The 16,457-nt window shown below is 39.0% G+C and overlaps 1 long non-coding RNA gene across 11 annotated transcripts in view; it reads left to right on the top strand.

Annotated features, from left to right (window-relative positions):
• The window catches only part of LOC102012627, a 133,161-nt gene that overhangs the window by 67,069 nt on the left and 49,635 nt on the right, over positions 1–16,457 (top strand). Inside the window, exon 1 of one of the 11 annotated variants that reach the window (XR_001233089.1) lies at positions 11,444–11,732. The exons of the other annotated variants lie outside the window; for them this stretch is intronic. This is a non-coding gene — a long non-coding RNA (uncharacterized LOC102012627). Of the gene's footprint in view, positions 1–11,443; positions 11,733–16,457 lie in introns of those variants that run through there. 11 annotated transcript variants of the gene reach the window in all.

Here is a 16,457-nt window from a genome sequence, read left to right as displayed (position 1 = left end):
GATCCCAGAGGACAGACAATTAAAGGTACAGAAAAGAGCACTTCAGAAATTGTAAAATCCAGGGCGCTTGCCTGGCAAGCATAAGTTCCTGAGTTTGAGTCCTAGCATCCACCTCACCCAAAAAAGAAATTGTAAGATAGAATCTCTTTTAGGAAGGTGCATGAAAATATAGTATCAGTGCTAGGATAAAAAAGAACAAATAATTGCTATGACAAAGGAAAAACAAACAAAAAATATAAATATAATAGTAAAATTAAAGCAGGAGATGGGATGAATAATAGAATGGTTATAGTAATAGTGGGATATAACCCAAAAACTAAATGACAGGTAATCTCCCTGACTATATTGAAAAAATCAAAACTGGAAAATGTGAGAGAACATTAAGACTATTATGGACTGAATCATGCCTCCATCATCCCTGCCCAGTTTATACTTTGAAGCTCTAACTTCTGATGTGACTGTATTTGCATTTGGAGATAAGGGCCTGTAAGGAGGTGATAAAAGTTAAATGGGACATAAAGGTGGGATCTAATTCCTTGTAAAAGGTGGAAAAGTCACCAGAGTTTTCAAGTGGGGTTATGGCCAGAAGGCACCATGTGGACCCTAGGAAGAGAACCCTCACCAGAAACTGAGTTGGCTGACACCATGGTTATGAACTTCCCAGTCTCCAGAACTGTGGGAAATTGAATTTTGTTGTTGAAGCCACCCAGAGTGGTGAGCTGCTTCTATAGCATTTTGTTATGGCAGCCCTAGTGGAAAATAGGATGGGTTCAAAAGGCCTCTATTCATTCGAAAGAAGTGTCTGGAGAGAACTTAGAATTGTTAGGGAGGAGATGTAAAAAGAAATAATAATTTCCCCAACCCCAACAAAAGACTCAAGACTCCAGAGGGGCCTACCACATGTCAATAAAAATCCTTGGGCAAACCTTAGGGATGTTTTAGAATAAAAAAGAACAAAGAGAAAGTCATAAAGTATTTGGGGGAATAAAGACATTACCTAAAAGGAATAAAAATGAGATTGTTTTTCAGACTTCTGGAAGACAACTGTAGTGGCTAGGCAACAATGAAACAATAACCTCAAAAATTCAAAGAAATTAATTTTGAGCCTAGAATTATTTACCATGTTAGTCACACTAGCATTCAAAATAAAGATATTTTCTGACCTACAAGGAATCAGAATATTTACCTCCTATTGCAGGATATGCTGCCGTGAAAAAAAAAAAAAATTCAAGAAAGGGCAATATTGTGTACAAGTAAAAGCAGTGAACAGGAAAACCAATGAGTATAATTGTTTAAATAATTTTTAAACAATATATATGGAAAAAATAGTAATAATCTGGAATTAAATCCCAAATGAAGAGAATACAGAATGTATTGAAAAGAATATTATAAGAAAAACATAAACATAGATTCAACTCAATAAAGCAACAGAATCTATATATATAGTACTTAAGCCTAGAAAAAAATGACTTTACTAAAGAGCAAAAAATGACTGTAGAGATAGAATGTTCCTGGATAGAAGATCAGTATTGAAAAGATGTAAATTCACCTCGAAATTGATCTTTAAACCTAATGAAATCTAATTTAAAACCTAGGAATATTTTTTAGTGACTTTAGTGACTTCTCAAGCTTCCCTGGAAGTGACAGATGGTAATGAAAACTATGAGCTAACAACAGGCTCAGTAAATTCATTCCATAATCCAGAAACAAGCATGTGTATGTACGGGAACTTGTTAGAGATGATAGCGACATTTAAGATTGAAAAAAACATAAATGGTTTCATAAGTCACCGTGGAAAATTAGCTTTCTATTTGGAAAACAAAAATTACATTTCAATCTCCGATCATGGACAAAATAACTTTCAACTTGACTAAAGAGCTAAATGGGAAAATTAACATTAAGAAAAAACAATATTTCTGCAATACTGTAGTGAGGAAATCTCTTTTTATGTCACAAAACACAGACAGCATTATAAAAGATAAAAGGAGTAGTTTTTTTTCTGGATGCGTTTAATTTGTATGCTTACAAAACTAAGAGAAAATAGTGCAGTGAAGCCCTCAGTACACATCATTAAACTATAACAGTCAGTAGAGTCATGCCCAATCTCATCTCATCTATCTGCTCACCTTCACTGGATCATGTTAGTGCAAATCTCAGATATTTTATAATTTCATTCATAGATGTAGTTACCACATCCAAAAATATTAATAATTATTTAATATAGCTAAATATGCAGTTTAACTATTTTTTAAAATTGACTTTCATGCAACAAAGATACTATAATGAAAAGAGTGAAAAGGATAGATTATTTGCCAAATGTACAAAAAGGATTAGTATCCTTTATATATTAAAAGTACTTCAAATGAACAAAAAAGACTAAATCATTTTTATTACTTTTTTATGTTAAAGATTTAAAAAACTAACAGTACAACAATAAAGACAAAATCAAAACATCATAAAAAACAACATAAAAACAACAAAAATGATACATGATCTCCAAACAAAATGATAGGAATTAACAATGGTTGCTACATTACATACTGTTATCTTCAGCAAAGTTGCTCAGTCCACCAGACCTAAGAATATAAGATTTATCAAACAATCAAAGACAGTAACAAGTAAGAAAAAAAATGGAAATGATGCACAGCTTCACCCTGTAAGATGGTAGGAATTCAGCAATAGTTCTTATACTACATATTGTTCTTTTCAGATCAGCCATTCTCATTACCAGATTCAAGGGTGCAAAATTGCTCAAGAAAAAAGAAAATTTTAAGCATTGACTGTTCCTTTCAATAAACCACAGACATCAGCAATACACCTATCCCAGCTATCCTTATATATACATATAAATTTTGTTTTTCATTTTAAAAAGAAAAAAACAAAATAACAGAAACAAATATATAAACAAAACAGCATAGAGAACAATAAAAATGGTACAGAATTTTAAAACATGGTGATAGGATATTAATATTGGTTGTTATATTACATAATGTCATCTTCAAAATGATTGCGCATACAACCAGATATAGGCATGCAAGCTTGATCAAACAATTGCACATTAACAGTTCCTTTCACTAAAGCAACAGATATTATTAGTACAATTATACCAGCTATCCTGTGTATACATAGACATATTTTTTCCTATTTCTTCTTTCTTTTTCCTCTCCCCTCCTTCATCCCAGTTGTTCTTTCCTATTTGAGCAGTTTCTTTCCCTTTCACAGTATCTATTGTACCTTTCAGATTTTATTTACTCTTTCAGGTTCTTATAGTAGGGAGGAAATATAACGTTTACATGTATGAATCTGATTTATTTCACTTAGAGGTATAGTCTCTAGTTGCATCCATTTACCTATAAAGCCTCTAGTTTATCTTTCTTTATAGCTGAGTAATACTCCATTGTATAAAAATACCACATCTTTTTTATCCATTCCTCAGTTGATGGACATTTGAGTTGTTTCCAAGATTTAGCTATTACAAATTGCACTGCTATAAACATGGGTGCACATACATCGTTGTGGTATGATGTTTTCAGTTCTTCTGGAAAAATACCCAGGAGAGAAATAGCTGGGTTGAATGGGACCTGTAATCCTAGTTTACTGAGGAATATCTAGACTGATTTCCACAGTGGTTGCACTAGTCTACGTTCCTACCAACTGCGGAGAAGTGTTCCTTTTTCCCCACAGCCTCTCCAGCATTTGTTATGGGATGATTTCTTGATAGCCATTCTTTCTGGGGAAAGATGGACTCTCAGTGTTGTTTTAATTTGCATTTCTTGAATGACTAATGATGTTGAACATTTTTTCATGTATTTATTTGCCATTTGTATTTCTTCATGTGAGAAGTGTGTGTTCATCTCAGATGCCCATTTTTGGATTGGGTCTTTGAATTTTGGGAGCCTGATTTTTTTTAATTCTTTGTATGTTCTGGATAGGAGTCCTTTGTCAGAGGGAGAGTTGGATAAAATTTTTTCCCAATTCATGGGTTTTCTTTTCATGCTGTTGGTGATTTCTTTTGATGTGCAAAACTTTTTAATAAGATGAGATCCCAGTTGTTGATTCTTTAAAGTATTTCCTGTGCAGTTTGGTCTTTGTTCATGAACTCTCTACCTACCTGTATGTCTTCAGGACTTCCACCTACTTTCTCTTCCAATAGATCTAGTGTTTCTGTTTTAATATTTAGACCTTTGATCCATTTTTACTTTACTTTGGTGCGTGGTGATAGGTAAATCATTTTTTTAAATGACAAAGGCACTTGCTGAATGAGCAATAGAAGAAAAAAGTGTAAGTAGTCCATAAACATATAAAAAGTCCACTGTCATGAATACATAGGGAAATGTAACAAAATAAGAATGGAATATTTTTACCCTTCAGCTTGCTAGAGGTAAGTAAAGTTCATAAAATTCAGAATTTGCAAAATTCAGGAAAAATGGCACTGTCAGACTCTGGGGAGTGTCAGTTTATATAGCAATTTTTAGAGGATAAGGAAATGTGTGTTGAAATTTCCTGTTTCCAGCTACCTACCCTAGAAAATAGCTTGTATAAGGGCACAGTGAGGCTCAGATAGCACAGTGGTGTAGAGTGCAGACCTATTGCTGTGGTTCAAATCTTAGCTCAACCACTAACAAGTTATGGATATTTCAGTGATGTTACCTTAGTTGCCTCAGTAGTGAAACAGAGATGGTAATATATAGTACCTATATCTTAAGATTAACTACTGCATGCAAAGTTACTGAAGACAAAGATTAGTAGACTATCAAAAGATGCTTATTGGTTGAACATGATGGTTCATACCTATAATCCCAGCACTCTGGGAGGCTGAGGCAGGAGGATAGAGAATTTCAGGCCAGCTTAACCAACTTAGTGAGATCTTGTCTCAGAATAAAGAAATTTTAAATGGGCTGGCCCAGTGTGAAGGCCCTAAGTTAGATTCCCAGTACCAAAAAAAAAAAAAAGGAGTACTACATTATTGTCATACACCATATATATGGATACTGGATATTATGTATGAATCTTAAACATTAGGTGGCTTCCAATTTTGTATCACTGGAAATAACTGATAATGTGGTGTCTGCAGTGGCACAAAATTATCACATATCTACTAATATCACTATTATCTAATAATTGGATAATGTTATAATCATACTATGTGACTGTTAATACAAAATAATGAACCATGTTGATTTCACATGCTGTTTTGGAAAAATCCCTAAGATGCATTACTAAACAGTGGTGGAGGGGAAACTAAATTAAAGAACAGTATGACAGAATGATCCCCAAATAGAAAATATACACATATATCTGTATGTTGGACTTGTGTACATTGGCAAACAAGGCAAGACAGTTTGGGGGTAGCCATCTGACTTGGGCATAAGGGGGTACATCAGCTGAGGTTAATTTAAAGCAGTAATTTTAAATAATATCTTGAAAGCAACAATAAAAAGTAATAAAACCTACTTAGTCTATATTTCATTATTACTATGTGCTGTGACTCTAAGCAGTGAAAATAAATAGTGTCAGTTATAACGCGCTTAGCTCTGCCAGGGCAGACTATGTTTCCTTTTCCTCTCACCTCCAGCCTGTATACCACTAGATGTTCCTTTACGTGGAAGAGCATAGAAAAGCTTAGGGCAGAAAATTGTAGACACCACTTAATTAAGTACAGATAATTTATAGAGGGAAGAGAGGTTGAATGGAGTTTGTAAGATTTTTACTTTCCACTGGTTAATTAAAATGTTTTTCCAAAGAACATATTAATGTATTTATAATTACTTGTATAATTATGTTTTTCATTTGACCAACTATGTTTGAAAGAACATAGTTGGCAAGAGGACTTATCCCAGGAAGTCAGAAAGATGGAGTGCAATGATAGACTATTCCATGCCCTCAGGTATTTTAGATCACAGATTAGTTATAATAACTGCATTTTCAGAACTAAAAATGAGAACCCAATGTCTGCCAAAGGATTTTTAGTGCAACTCTATAAAGGAGAGCCAGCATTGGACATCCAATCTGGATGCCAAAAAAATAGAATTTCCTCAACAATCTGAAGGTTGATTATTATAAACAGACTAAAACAGAGTCTGCCCAAAAATCCCCAATCCTACTCTTTCTGGGTTCAGTTGGAATTGAATTCCTCCGGAATCAGTATCAGTTTAAAACCCAGCATTTGGCCTGCCCCAAGTTGAAGGCCTTTCAGTCTTTGCTCCCAGGATCCCTGAGAGACACTCCTACTCCTCGGGTGCCCCAGTGGCATCTCCAAGGATGCTGTCTTCTCTCACCTGCCAGGCTCGCCGTTTCCTGACTCTCAGTCCTCTGATTCTCTCCTAGTCTCCCCTAGCCCCAGCTTGAAGGGCTGCAGAGCCAGCCCAGGTCTGGGCCTCTGATACCAATCCTGCTGAGGTGAGCACAGACAGTCCCAGACACAAAGAAGCTGAGGCTGGGGATTTGGAGTTGCTGGAAACCAAAAGGAGGAAGGTGATAGACCCGGAAATGGGCATTTACCAGGGGGCCTGTAAAGGAAGTGAGGGAAAGGTAAGAACTCAATGTAGGCAGCAGTTTATTTATGAGAAAGAATGACTGTGATAGACATATCAAGGTAACTGCATAGATTTATCACTGAGTGAAACAAGGAAATGTTCCAGTGGGCCCCAGGATGTTTTGTTACAAAACAGGGACAGAACACGGGTCAGAAAGACTTGGTCCTACCAGGGCTGTGTGATATGAAGCAAGTTCCTTAACCCCCTGAGTTTTACATGTAAGTTGGGGTCCTTTAAAACATTTAATGAATTCAGGTAAGTAATGCTTTCAGTCTAGAGTTCCGTAAATCTGAGATTCTTTTTCCTTCCATGAAAATGTTGTTTATCGTAAAAACTCACCTGCAGCTGCTCAATATCCATATCACACTCAGTGTGAGCAGTGGATATACCAAATAAAAGTTTAATTTCATTACTAATATCAAGCATACCTCATTTGCTCTTCTATTATAAACCCTTGATAGTGTTCAGTGCTCACAATAATTCTGTATAGAAGGTAACATTGCGATTCCTAGTTTTCAACTGAGTAAATTAGGATTCAAAGAAGTTAAGTGATTTTCCCAAAGCAAATAGCTAAAAAAGAGGCAGAGGCAGGATAGAGATCCAGTGTTAATTGCAAAATGCATGTTCTCTACCATTGTACTAGACTTTGTACCAACAATAAGGAAAAAAACAACTAGAGAAAAAATAAAGCAAGTGAGTGTCCCAGGAGAGGCATTAATGGAGATCTATAGGGCACCCCCTCCATTTGTGGGAACAGCTGGTGGAGGAGGATTTTCAGAATTCTCCCATTTGACAGTAAAATTCAGGGGAAATGCTACTGCCAAAGTGAAACATTGACACCCCCTCCATCTTCCCCCCTCCTACCAAAGATGGGTGATGATACCTGAGAAGAAGCTAAAACCAAACAGATAAAGCTGTGGGCTGGGGCATTGCCTCATGTTGTGAAAGTATCTTTCAGTCAAGGAGGGTAATGTGGTAATAACTCCAAAGAAGGGCAATGGGTCAGCAGGCAGTCTGAAACAAGCTAAGTCAAAGTTTGCCCATATGTCTGAAGCTGTATCCACTGTGATTCCAAATGTTCTGTCCTGGTGCTACAGGCAGAAAGCCCTTAGAGAGTCAAAGCACAAAAAAAAAAAATGACTATAGTACTATCAATTTAATAGAGCCAACAATATTAGAGGGTTTCATTAAGGTTGTAATTATCATCACCATTTTGCTTATTTACTCATCCATGTATTTATCTAACAGAACCTACCATACATACTCCAGGTCCTGTATTAGATACTGAGACAGCATAAGGAGTCCCCCAAGAACTTACATTTTAGTCTGGAGACAGCAGAAATAGGTTTTTCCAAAGTATCGGGTTAATAAGCCTTAGTTATTGTGGGCTGATTAGGCCTCCAATCTCCCAAACAGTGGATGGCCAAGGCTTAAATAAAAGAGACAATTGAAATTATTTTAGGGTTCCTGGAGGGTCCAGCCCTCTCGCAGAATGTGAGATTCTCTGGGTTAAGACAAAGAACTTCCTTGGGTGGCCCACATTTATTTGGTTTTCAAACAAAGGAAGGGGATACTGAAGAAAATGCAGGAATGGAAAACCCTTTCAGGACTTCTCCAGGTAATACATTGTGTTAATTTAGGAGAACTATGTTATCTTCAGGCGGGCCTTCACTGCAGGAGTGAGATTCCTGCAGCTGCAGTCTCCTCTTAGTTAATTGGGGTTGGAGCTGTGGCCTTATCTTTTCCTTTGAGGAAACTTCAGGCCAATACAGGCCTCAGCGGGGACCAATGACTAGTAAAGATTCATTTACTATGAGTCTGCTGCCCATCTCCAGACACAGGGCAAACTCACATGTAAACATGAAAAGACAATTGGTTAATATTAAATCCTGCTCAGAGCTGCTTCATAGTGGTCTCCTTCACCAAGTCAATCAGATAAGAGCTCTGCTATCAAGGAGGGCCTGCCACATGCAAAAGTGTTCTCCCTGTAAGGAAGTGATGGTACCAGGAGGACTCAAAAAATATCTTCTGCAACGTGTAATGCAGAAAGGACCTTTGAGAAATAGTCCAGCTCCCTCATTGTTTAAAGAGGAAAATCATAGACCTGAGTTACAAAAGGGCAAACTGCAATTTAAGACTACTTATGATAAATACCCAGTGAAACCCTACTCTTGTAAGAAAGGAGTTTGAAGGAGACAGGTATCACTGTCTGTCAGGAAGGCTCCCTGGAAGAGGTGAGAATTAAACTGGGCTTTCCTGGAAAAATAAGTTGTGTATGTGTGTGTGTGCGCGTGCGTGCATGTTTGGGGAAAATGCCTGTTCACTACTTGTTGGGAGTTATTTCTATGTAATTTGTACTTATCAAGCAGCACAAGCTCTTCAGCCTTGCAATCTTTTATTTTAATTTTTGTCTGTTTGTGAAGATCAACCAACTGATATGATTAGTTGTACAGGCTTTTGAGTCAGACAGGCCGAGAATCAAATTCAGGCTTAGCTATTTTTATGCTGTAGGATCTTAGTTTCCTCATCTGTTGAATAAGGATTTTTATGTGTACCACAGGATTATTATGAGCACTAAATGAGATTTTATATATATAGTGTGTAGTATAGGGCTTAACACTCAAGAAATACCTGATATGACTATACATATTGATCCTTACTTGATTGATACTATGACATTTTTAGCGTCCCCTTTTCCATAAATACTTTTATCAAACAGTTAGGCAGGTGCCAGGCACCATGTTATATACTAAACCCTGAGCTGTGTATCAGACAGACACATTCTCCACCCTCTCAGGGCAATCTAGAAAGGGGTCAACATGTAAACACATGATTGCCATACAACATGAGATGTTAATAACACTGGTGTCATCCCCACATGGGCTATGGAATTTAAGGGCCACATCAGAGCCAGTGGTTCCTGACCTTACCAGGATGCAGGCACCCAGGGGACCTACCAACAAACTCATCATCACTGCTTCTGGACAGCTCTTAGCTTGTTCTGCTTTATCTACAATGTAATTTCCATTTAACAGCAGAAATATCAGAATTTTTAAAAAGTTTTCTTTTACTAGTAGTATATTGTCAACAGAAACTGTGAAAATCAGTAAACATGCACCTGAGTTTAGGTGAAGAGATGACGTTCGAGTAAGCCAGGTCTCTGCAGGCCTCCCCACACCACAAAATCGTTGTTGAAAATCTCACTTATTGCTTACTAGACTCTTAACATAGAAAATTAACAATTTTTAGTCTCCATTACTGATGTGAAAACCAAGGAAAGATCTCAAACCTAAGTAATAGTGGAAGCTGGGGCTCAAGCAAACGTATTCAACCTCCTAGCTCAAGGCTCTTTTTGTAAATCTCAAACTGCTACCTTTCCCTAGTGCTGGACAGGTAAATACAATTCCCAATTCTAGCATGGCACACAGAATAAGGCAGAACAGTGTAAGACAATGCTCAGACCTGTCTAATGCAGAGATTCTACCCTTATATTCCACCTTACCCTCATGCTGAATTCCAGTAGCTGACTGTCAGGAGTAAGGTCAAAGGTTTTTCAGTGTGCTGTTTTTAAATGACAAGGATCACTGTAAAATAGGCTGTTTTATTAGAGTCAGCTTCAGTTTGCACATCTTTATTTTTTATTTTTTATTTTTTTGGTTTTTCTCCGGTACCGGGAACCGAACTCACGACCTTGCGCTTGCCAGGCAGGCGCTTTGTCACTGAGCTAAATCCCCAGCCCCTGCACATCTTTAAAGTGGGAAAATAAGTGGTAATGATTAAATGAGAAGGTATATTTTTAAATGGCTGGCATATAACAGGTATTCACAAGCATGTAAATATTCTTTTCCCTGGAACTCTCCTGCACACCTATGGCTCATTTTTCAGGACAAGAACAGACATCCTTTAGGGAGCCCCTCCTGTCCATGTAAGCTGAAGAGTTTGCAGCAGCTGTGGAGGCAGAAGGAGGAAAGGAACTTCTCAGGGTTCTGTATAGTCTCTAGCCTGAAAGGAGCTCTGCAGCAGGATCTCTGCTTTATGTTCTATGCTCAGTGGGGCCTGAAGACCTCTGCCCTTAGGGGCAGGTGTCATGCCTCCTGGCATGGAGAAGAAGCCCCAACTGTTTTGTGAGCCCTAAAAGGAATTGGATCAGGGCTGCCTGATACCCTGTGGGTTGGGTAAACTTAGCTTGTTCATTCTCACTCAAGAGACCTTTTACCTCGAGGGCTCAGCAATTAGAAACACATCCCAGAAGCTAATGATTTCTTGCTCTTCAGGGAGCCAAGGAAAAGACAGTTTCTGGGCTGGACATCAGGACAAACCCATAAACTGTGCTAAGTCTTCATCCAATCCCAGGAAATGCAGTACTGATTCCATGTGCGTGGAGACACAGTTTCCTGCCAGAAGAGGATCTGGACTTTGTCTCTATGTGTGCCAGCATTTAGATGTAGTTGTCCAGGACTTTGTGGATGACCTGTAGTCATGGCCAGGCCCCAGCTGCAAGATAGGCTGAGCCTGACTTTCACAGTCCTATTCAGAGCAATTAAACAATCAAATAAGAATCTAGCAGATACAGGCATTTGGGAAAGCAGATGGTATTATGGGAAGCTCATGGGGTTTGAAGTTCAAGAGGCTTCTGTTTAAAACCAGCTGTACCACCTACCACTTGTGACTTGGGAAAGATACTACCTTCTTAAGCCTCAGTTTCACATCTGTAAAGTAACAGTAATAGTAACAGCTGCTTTACAGAGCTAAGGCAAGAACTAAATGATATTATCAAATGTAAAAGGTGAAAAATAATGCATGCCTCTTGGTCAGTACTACACCATTCTTTACTATTAAGTTTTATGGAGAGATAGAAAGAAAAATAATAGTCACAATTAGAGACAGTATGTATAAAATGCAATATAACTCATGTGATATTTTTCAACCAGCATATGTTGGAGAACTTCCTAAGTGGTTGTAACTAGCAATGACCTCTGGCCTAGAGAAACTCAAAGTTTTGCAACTGAGATGGATGAGTAAGCAAATAATTTTCACCAGGGCTATGAGTGATCTGAGGTAAACAAGCAAAAATGCTATAGAAGAGTGGAGGAGGTACGCACATCTCTGGAGGAGTTAGATGAGGGCTTGCTGAGGAAGCAGCTCTACGGCTTTGGTGCCTCTATCTTCAAAGATGAACAAATAGGAGCTCACCAGGTGGAGTGTTGCAAGTGGTTCTGATATCAGCAACAGTGTGCAGAAAAAACGCAGAGCCCTAGTAGCTTGCTTAGGAGGATGGGACCATGGACTAATTGTATATAAGTACTTGATAAAGGCAGATAAGTCTCAAGAAATATACAAAAGAATTTTCTTGCCTGCAAGGGAGTTGGGACTTTGCTGTGGGGGTAGTAGGGGGTTTGAAGCAAAGAAAAAAGTTGATTAATTTGCTTTTAAGAAAGATAACTAAGTGGAAGATGGGTGCAAAGGGAAAGACCGGAGGTGGGGAGACTGGAAGCCTGCAGAGATAAGGAGCCCGTCTGGGTTACATGATCCGGGAGCTGGAGGGGAATCAGGAAGAGAGGATAGGCCTCCTGGCTCCTAGTTTGAACTTTGTTGATTAGATTTCATCTCCTTCTGCATTTTTGAAACCTTCCTGCTAAGTGAACCCTGACCTAAAATTACAGTGCTTATGTGAACAGGAATATAAAGCTACAAAATTCCAAACAGGTTTGAATTGGCCTGAGGCACTTGCTTTTTACCCATGGTTTGAACATACTTTGTCACAAAGTATGTTCAGCATTTTTTCTAAGCCTCCACTGCATGAGGTCTGTATTCACAAAGAGAATGCAAACTTGTATTGATTGGGATCAATCAGTCATCCATCCATCGACACAAATGTATTGACAGCTGCTATGTTGTAGTCTTTGATTAACTCCGGGGGGCATAGAGATGAAAGGCAATTTCTGCCCTTAGAGAGTATATGGCCTAGTGGAAGGGGAGATACAAACGTAAATAGCATAGTGCAAATCCAACCAAGGGGATATGCTAATTCCTATGGGAGCTTAAAGCAAATATACCCAGCAGTTTGAGTCATGAGAAGAGAGGGTCGCTTGTGCCAAGCCTGGAAGGGCAGAGAGGTGCGCTGAGGTACTGTGAGTAAAAGAAAGAGCACATGCTTGTGGAGGGTGTGGTGGAGTTGTAGGAGTGATTAGAACTCAGTAGTTTTCTCATCCTAAAGTGAAACACATGCTTTGCCCATTTTAACTACATAAGCCACATTAATTCAGATTTAATTTGTGACTTTCCTCTGGCTTACAAAACCAAAACCCAAATTATCAAATGGGCAACATTTTTAGTGCCTCTCTTAGGGCACCCCCATCTCTGAGCCTGGTGCCCTCAACTGGTCCTCAAACAACCAAGAGCCACCCCAAGGGGTGGCCCGGGCTCCCAGTCTCTGTCCGTCCGCACTTACTTCCCTATCAAGGGTTAGTTGGTGGGCTCAGCTTTCAGGCAGTGTTTCCATGGAAGACTGCTGTCTATTTCATTCCTCTACTGGCCAGCCGAGGCCATTTACCCTGTCAGAAGTGTCTGCACTCAACGCTGATTGCGTCTCCTCGGGGGATCCTCAGCGAGGTGCACCCTGCCACCGTTTTCCCCACTGTGCACGTTCTCTGCTCATGGCTTTCTGTGACATTCGCTTCTCTGGAGTCACCTTCTACTTCGCCGGCAGCCTCATGGGCACGGCTGTGTCAGGACACTGGTAAAACACAGAGCTTTCACCATCTTTCTGTTTTGGTCTTCATGGCAGACTAAATAAAATCTCTGTGTTCTGTTCATTTTTCTTCCCCAATTTCTTCCCACAGTGGTGCTAAAAAATTTTGAAGACTGAATGAATTAGTAAAGGAATGCACAAAAGTCCCTAGAACAAAATACTGCCGTGGAATATTATTTTATGAGGGGATGAATGCCACAAAGTTGGCGAACCAGCTTTGGAGAGTTCTAGCCCCTCTCTATGCAGTAAGCCCATGTCTACTCAGCCTGTGTCTCAGGTTAGTCATAAGCAAAAAGATGCTGTTCCAGAAAGGAGAAGACAGTACCTTATATTTTAATTTCTTTGAGCCCTGTCTGGCCTAGTTTCTCCAGTCTCATTTCTGTGGCCTTGTGCTATTTTGTATGGTTCTTATTCATGAACTAGGTATTATTAATGACATACCAGGAGCTGATATTCCACTTGACCTGAATTATGCTTCAGCTTTAATGCTGTGAACTTCATGGAAGAGAATTAAATTGAAGTTAATTCTCACTAAAAAGAAAATGATTAGTCCCCAGTTTATTATTAGAAATGGACTTTAATCTAAATTTTTTGTATTAAGATCAAAAAGTACTAAAGAGTCTGACTAACTAACCATGTAAAGCATATGCCAAGAGTGTTCAGCCAAGGCAAAATATGGGAAAAGTCAAACAGTGTATAGAAAACAAATAAATGAATTACAGTGTTGGGTAAACTGCTACTTGGCACACATCCATGAACACAGACCAAAGAAATGTCTCAGGAAAGACGTGAGAAATATCTGTGGAAAATGTTGCAGAGACAGATCTGAATTTGACCGGAAAACTTGATTACAGCCGAACTTTGTCCTGCAGGACTAACACAGAATGCTTCCCACTAGTATGTGTTTGTTCATCAGTCTGTCTGTGAATCATGGGTGAGGCTCCCTGAAAAATGAACTGTGCTCCACAGTGGCCTTGATCATCACTGCTCAAGGCCTCCTAGAGCCAGGCTGGCACACAGCTCCGGGAAGCAAAGGTAACACAATCTAGCAGCTTGGAGCTGAGGAGGGGCCCTGCATGAATTGTTGGCAGTGCTGGGTTCCAACGTGCAACTAACTAGAGGTTGTTTGGTACAATGTTCAATTTGAATGTAATTATAACAAGCTGCTTTAATTTACGGAATTACTTATTTGATGGTGAAAGTCACCGTGTGAATATTTGGAATGAGAAAAGGGAAGATCTTGGGAAAAGTTTTCCAAAATCTGCCAAATAACTAGTTTTGAGGGGCTATGTTCTAGGCCCAAAGAATCTACAAAAAATGAAAAGGTTCAAATCCTCCTGCCTCAAGGAGAGTAGAGCCTAGGAGGGACCATGAGACAGCAATGTTATTATCTTAAAACAAAATAGAATGAGAGGAATCATAATGGCTGTTAACATCTATTAAACATTCACCATGGGTAAGGCATTACCCTGACTGCTTTACATTTATTGCTTCATTTAATCTTAACAAAAACCTTGTGAAGGTGGATACTACCATCTGTTCTCATTTAGAGATGAAGAAACAGACACAGAGAGAGGTTCTTTTGCTTGGTTGGTTTTTGTCTTTTATTTTCACTTGCCCCAAATCACACAGTTGAGGTGCCCTAGAGATTTGAGCTCAGGTGGTTTTGCCTGCAGGTTCTCTGTACCTAACAATCACTGTGCCATTCCGAGAGGGATGCCCAAAGAGGTAGTGCCATGGTTCAGATTTGGTTTGTCCTCTAAAAGTTCATGAGCTATAACTAGAAGCATGGTTCCAGTGTGGTAGTAGTTGAAATAATACAACCTTTAAAAGGTGGGATCTAGGGCTGGGGATTTAGCTCAGCGGCAAAAGCGCCTGCCTGGCAAGCGCAAGGTCGTGAGTTCGGTTCCCGGTACCGGAAAAACAAACAAACAAACAAACAAAAAAAAAGGTGGGATCTATCAGGAAATAATTAGATCATGGGGACTTCACACTCACAAATGAACTAATGCTATCTCTTGGGAGTATGGCTTATTATGAACAAGCCTGGCACTCTCCTAAATCCTTTCTTAATATGTGCCACTCACCCACTCTTGTACACACTCCCTCCATTGTATACCCTCTGCCATAACCCTTCACCAGAACCAAGTAGATGCTGGACCTATGTTCTTGAACCTTTAGAACTATTCAGTTAGCGCTAGCTGAACCCTCTTTCCTTATATTGTACTCAGCCTCAGGTATTTTGCTATAGTGACACAAAAATGGCCTAAGACAAATATATACCAAAAAAATGTCCTTGGAGCTCAGAGGAGACAGACATGCACTCTGTCCATCTCTCCACTAGGCCTGGAAGGATGGGTAAGACTCAGATATACAGAGTACAGGAAGTATTCAGAGAAATGGAGAGAAGTGTTTCTGGGAGAGAGCGGCATTAATAAACTGTGAAAGTCATGGACATAGAATATCTAAGGAAACAGCCAAGACAAGTCTGGTTGTAGGTATGAAAGCAAGTCAGGGAAAGAAGGATCACTCCCTGGCCTTTTGGCTAAGATCAAGTGAAGAATGGGGAAGGTTGGCAGACCATGCTGGAGCCAGCCTTGAAAGGTTTCCTCATGCTGATGGCCCTTTCCCACCTGTTCCCGGGAAATTGCCACACTGATAAACTTACCACCAAAAATCACTGTCAGAGTGAGAATTTGACCATGTAAATGAACAGATTTTTAAAAATTAAAGAAAAACTCACTTTCTCCCAAGAACCAACAAGTACAAGGAATTCAAATTCTCATTCCAGTTGTCTGTTTGTCAGCTGTGAATGTCCCTGTAGATGTTTCAGGGCAGCTATACACTGTCAGTTTATTAGACACTCCATATCACAATATGGAGAGTAGTTAGATTTTTGGCAATAATTTTTGAGATTCTCAGAAGGTTTTAAAGCTTCCTTAGAAATAAGGGGGGGTATGGCTTACTGTTATGCCTACACAACATGTACTTGGAGTATCAATAGATCCACGTACCTAACGTTAGAACTATAGCACCTTTATTTATTTATTTATTTTTTTATTTTAAAGAGTAAAGGAAGGATAACATAATAATAGGGGGGACTTACCAAATTACAGACAAAATGGTAGGAAATTATCAATGGTTATTGTTTTACATATTGTTATCTACAA

The sequence above is a fragment of the Chinchilla lanigera genome, unplaced genomic scaffold, assembly GCF_000276665.1.
Source record: "Chinchilla lanigera isolate Chin_1 unplaced genomic scaffold, ChiLan1.0 scaffold00013, whole genome shotgun sequence".
NCBI lineage: Eukaryota > Metazoa > Chordata > Mammalia > Rodentia > Chinchillidae > Chinchilla > Chinchilla lanigera.
The sequence above is the reverse complement of the archived record's forward strand: the minus strand, read 5'-3'. Positions and strand labels throughout refer to the sequence as shown.